This window comes from Festucalex cinctus, chromosome 18 (genome assembly GCF_051991245.1).
Source record: "Festucalex cinctus isolate MCC-2025b chromosome 18, RoL_Fcin_1.0, whole genome shotgun sequence".
Taxonomy (NCBI): Eukaryota; Metazoa; Chordata; class Actinopteri; order Syngnathiformes; family Syngnathidae; genus Festucalex; species Festucalex cinctus.
In genome coordinates this window covers 16432552-16438261 of record NC_135428.1, presented here as the reverse complement: position 1 = coordinate 16438261, position 5710 = coordinate 16432552, and positions in this window count along the sequence as shown.

Sequence of the window (5710 nt, the reverse complement as noted above, 5' to 3'; positions counted from 1 at the left end):
CAGAGGAGTAAGACAGAGACATACAGAGCTCTGGGTCAATACACAGCTACCTCGATCTTAACCTTAGCAGAGATGATGTAGACTGGACGACTCCAAAACTATCCTTTCTAGACCCAGTTTTATACAATCTTTCAAAGTGGAAGTGTGAAGTTGTCCTCATCTGGTTGGTCCAGGGTCCATTGACGTGTCGTTGCTATGCAGAAGATGGTTGGGTTGACGTTGGTGTCAGATGCTTGCGGTTTTTGGTGTGCAAGCATCGTTTTGCAGCAACCGTTGTTTCCAGCCGATGCTTCCTGTCACCTGCACATGAACTGAACCTGAACTTTCCAAACTGCACATTTTGCACTTCATTTTCACACTTCATCTTTATTATAATAAAGCCTTTTTATGCATGAGTCAAGCTAGTAGCATGATCATACCCTTTTTTTTTTTTTTTAAAGACCATGTACAGTAAGGCGTTTTTCTTTTGTTTGTTTTTTTTTTTGTTTTTTTTAAACGACCATGTATAGCAAGGCGTTATTTTTGAAACAACCATGTCTAGTTAGGCATTTTTTTTTTTCTTTTGAACGAACATGTATAGTAAGGCATTTTTTTTCTTTTTTAACGACCATGTATAGTTAGGTGTTTTTTTTTTGTTTTGTTTTTTTAAACAACCATGAATAGCAAGGCTTTTTTTTTTTTTTAAACGACCACATGTATAGTCAGGAGGGTTTTTTTTTAACGAACATGTATAGTAAGGCTTTTTTTTTTTTTTTTAAACGACCATGTATAGTCAGGAGTTTTTTGTTTTGTTTTTGCTTTTAAACGAACAGTAAGGTTTATTTTTATTTTTTTCTAAACGACCATGTATAGCAAGGCGGGGTTTTTTAAACAACCATGTATAGCAAGGCGTTTTTTTTAAACGACCATGTATAGTGAGGCGTTTTTTGTTTTTTTTCAACTGACCATGTATAGTAAGCCGTATTTCTTTTTTTTAAACGACCATGTATAGTAAAGCGTTTTTTTTTGTTTTTTTTCAAACGACCATGTATAGTAAGGCTTTTTTTTCTTTCTTTTCTTTTTTTTTTTTTAAACGACCATGTATAGCAAGGCGGGTTTTTTTAAACGACCATGTATAGTAAAGCGTTTTTTTTGTTTTGTTTTTTAAACGACCATGTATAGTAGGGCGTTTTTTTTTTTTAAACGACCATGTATAGCAAGGCATTTTTTTTAAACGACCATGTATTGTAAGGCTTTTTTTTTTTTTTTAATGACCATGTATAGTAAGGCATTTTTTGTTTTTTTCAAATGACCATGTATAGTAAGGCATTTTTTTTTAAATGACCATGTATAGTAAGGCATTTTATTTTATTTTTTTAATGACCATGTATAGTAAGGCGTGTTTTTTTTTTTTTAAACAACCATGTATAATAAGGCATTTTTTGTTTTTTTTAAAACGACCATGTATAGTCAGGTGTTTTTTGTTTTTTGTTTTTTTTTAAACGACCATGTATAGCAAGGCGTTTTTTTTTTTTTAAAGCAACCATGTATAATAAGGTGTTTTTTTTTTATTTTTTAAACGACCATGTATAATAAGGTGTTTTTTTTTATTTTTTAAACGACCATGTATAGAAAGGCGTTTATTTTTTTAAACGACCATGTATAATAAGGTGTTTTTTGTTGTTTTTTAAACGACCATGTATTGTAAGGCTTTTTTTTTTTTTTTTTAATGACCATGTATAGTAAGGCGTTTTTTGTTGTTTTTTAAACGACCATGTATTGTAAGGCTTTTTTTTTTTTTTTTTTAATGACCATGTATAGTAAGGCGTTGTTTTTTTTTTTTGTTTTGTTAACAACCTTGTATAGCAAGGCATTTTTTTTTAAATGACCATGTATAGTAAGGCTTTTTTTTTTTTTTTAAACGACCATGTATAGCAAGGCTTTTTTTTTTAAACGACCATGTATAGTAAGGCTTTTTTTTTTAAATGACCATGTATAGTAAGGCATTTTTTTTTTTTTTTTTTTTAACGACCATGTATAGTCAGGCGTTTTTTTTTTTTAAACGACCATGTATAGTAAGGCGGGTTTTTTTTGTTTCTTTTTTTAATGACCACATATAGGAAGGCGTGTTTTTGTTTATTTTAAACGACCATATATGATAAGGCGTTTTTTGTTTTTTTTAAACGACCATGTATAGCAAGATGGGTTTTTTTAAACGACCATGTAATGTAAGGCTTTTTTTTTGTTTGTTTGTTTGTTTTTTTAATGACCATGTATAGTAAGGCGTGTTTTGTTTTTTTTAAACGACCATGTATGCTAAGGAGTTTTTTTTTTTTTTTTTTTTTTTGTGTGTTAACAACCATGTATAGTAAGGCTTTTTTTTTGTTTTTTATTAAAGACTATGTATAGTTAGGCGTTTTGTTTTTGTTTTTTTAAACGACCATGTATAGCAAGGCGTTTATTTTTTTTAAACGACCATGTATAATAAGGTGTTTTTTGTTGTTTTTTAAACGACCATGTATTGTAAGGCTTTTTTTTTTTTTTTTTTTAATGACCATATATAGTAAGGCTTTTTTTTTTTTTTTAAATGACCATGTATAGCAAGGCATTTTTTTTTAAACGACCATGTATTGTCAGGCTTTTTTTTTTTTTTTTTTTTTTTTTAATGACCATGTATTGTAAGGCTTTTTTGTTTTTTGTTTTTTTAAGCGACCATGTATAGTCAGTAAAGTAACCTGTATTTTAAATCACCTATTAACTTTCGAGGTTCCAAGCGTGTTAGTTTTCGTGTAGGGACTATAATAACTGCAAGCAGTTAAAAGCCAACCAATTTATTCCTGACAGAGGAGTAAGACAGAGACATACAGAGCTCTGGGTCAATACACAGCTACCTCGATCTTAACCTTAGCAGAGATGATGTAGACTGGACGACTCCAAAACTATCCTTTCTAGACCCAGTTTTATACAATCTTTCAAAGTGGAAGTGTGAAGTTGTCCTCATCTGGTTGGTCCAGGGTCCATTGACGTGTCGTTGCTATGCAGAAGATGGTTGGGTTGACGTTGGTGTCAGATGCTTGCGGTTTTTGGTGTGCAAGCATCGTTTTGCAGCAACCGTTGTTTCCAGCCGATGCTTCCTGTCACCTGCACATGAACTGAACCTGAACTTTCCAAACTGCACATTTTGCACTTCATTTTCACACTTCATCTTTATTATAATAAAGCCTTTTTATGCATGAGTCAAGCTAGTAGCATGATCATACCCTTTTTTTTTTTTTTTAAAGACCATGTACAGTAAGGCGTTTTTCTTTTGTTTGTTTTTTTTTTTGTTTTTTTTAAACGACCATGTATAGCAAGGCGTTATTTTTGAAACAACCATGTCTAGTTAGGCATTTTTTTTTTTCTTTTGAACGAACATGTATAGTAAGGCATTTTTTTTCTTTTTTAACGACCATGTATAGTTAGGTGTTTTTTTTTTGTTTTGTTTTTTTAAACAACCATGAATAGCAAGGCTTTTTTTTTTTTTTAAACGACCACATGTATAGTCAGGAGGGTTTTTTTTTAACGAACATGTATAGTAAGGCTTTTTTTTTTTTTTTTTAAACGACCATGTATAGTCAGGAGTTTTTTGTTTTGTTTTTGCTTTTAAACGAACAGTAAGGTTTATTTTTATTTTTTTCTAAACGACCATGTATAGCAAGGCGGGGTTTTTTAAACAACCATGTATAGCAAGGCGTTTTTTTTAAACGACCATGTATAGTGAGGCGTTTTTTGTTTTTTTTCAACTGACCATGTATAGTAAGCCGTATTTCTTTTTTTTAAACGACCATGTATAGTAAAGCGTTTTTTTTTGTTTTTTTTCAAACGACCATGTATAGTAAGGCTTTTTTTTCTTTCTTTTCTTTTTTTTTTTTTAAACGACCATGTATAGCAAGGCGGGTTTTTTTAAACGACCATGTATAGTAAAGCGTTTTTTTTGTTTTGTTTTTTAAACGACCATGTATAGTAGGGCGTTTTTTTTTTTTAAACGACCATGTATAGCAAGGCATTTTTTTTAAACGACCATGTATTGTAAGGCTTTTTTTTTTTTTTTAATGACCATGTATAGTAAGGCATTTTTTGTTTTTTTCAAATGACCATGTATCGTAAGGCGTTTTATTTTTTTATTTATTTTTCAAACGATCATGCAGAGTAAGGCGTTTGTTTTTGTTTTTGTTTTTTTAAACAACCATATATATAGTAAGGCATTTTTTTTAAACGACTATGTATAGTAATGCATTTTTTAAATTTATTTTAATAACTATGTATAGTAAGGCGTTTTTTTTCCCAAACGACCATGTATAGTAAGGCTTTTTGTATTTTTTATTTTTTTTTTAAACGACCACGTATAGTGAGGCGTTTTTTTTTTGTTTTTTTTCAACTGACCATGTATAGTAAGCCGTATTTATTTTTTTTAAACGACCATGTATAGTTAGGCGGGTTTTTTTAATTTTTCAAACGACCATGAATACCAAGGCGTTTTATTTTTTTAAACGACCATGTATAGTAAGGCTTTTTTTTTTTTTTTTAAACGACATGTATAGTAAGGCGTTTTTTTTTTGTTTTTTTTTTAAACGACCATGTATAGTCAGTCTTTTTTTTTTTTTTAACAACCATGTATAGCAAGGCATTTTTTTTCTTTTAAACTAAAATGTATAGTAAGGCATTTTTTGTAGTATAGTAAGGCTTTTTTTCTTTTCTTTTTTTTTTAAACGACCATGTATAGTCAGGCGGGTTTTTTTTGTTTGTTTATTTCTTTTAAACGAACATGTATAGTAAGGTTTGTATTTTTTTTAACAACCATGTATAGCAAGGCATTTTTTTTCTTTTAAACTAAAATGTATAGTAAGGCATTTTTTGTAGTATAGTAAGGCTTTTTTTCTTTTCTTTTTTTTTTTAAACGACCATGTATAGTCAGGCGGGTTTTTTTTGTTTGTTTATTTCTTTTAAACGAACATGTATAGCAAGGTTTGTATTTTTTTTAACGACCATGTATAGTTAGGCGTTTTTTTTGTTTTTTTTTATTTTAAACGACCATGTATAGTAAGGCTTTTTTTTTTTAAACGACCATGTATAGTAAGGCTTTATTTATTTATTTTTTTAAACAACCATGTATAGCAAGGCGTTTTTTTTAAACGACCGTGTATACTGAGGCGATTTTTTTTTTCAACTGACCATATATAGTAAGCCGTATTTTTATTTTTTTTAAACGACCATGTATAGTAAGGCGTTTTTTTTGTTTTTTTTCAAACGACCATGAATACCAAGCCTTTTTTTTTTTTTTTAAACGACCATGTATAGCAAGGCGTTTTTTTTAAACGACCATGTATATAGTAAGGCATTTTTTTTAAACGACTATGTATAGCAGGGGTGGCGAGATCTGGTCCTCGACGGCCGCATTCCTGCTGGTTTTGGATATTTCCTTTCTTCAACACAGCTGATTCATGATCAGCTCATCAGCAAGCTCTGCAGAATCCTGATAACGAGCCTGTTAATTGGAATCAGCTGCACTTCGAGTAGGGAAATCTATAAAACCTGCAGGACTCCGGCCCTCGAGGACCGCAGTTTGCCACCCCTGATGTATAGTAATGCGTTTTTTTATTTTATTTTAATAACTATGTATAGTAAGGCGGTTTTTTTTTTAAAACGACCATGTATAGCAAGGCGTTTTTTTGAAACAACCATGTATATAGTA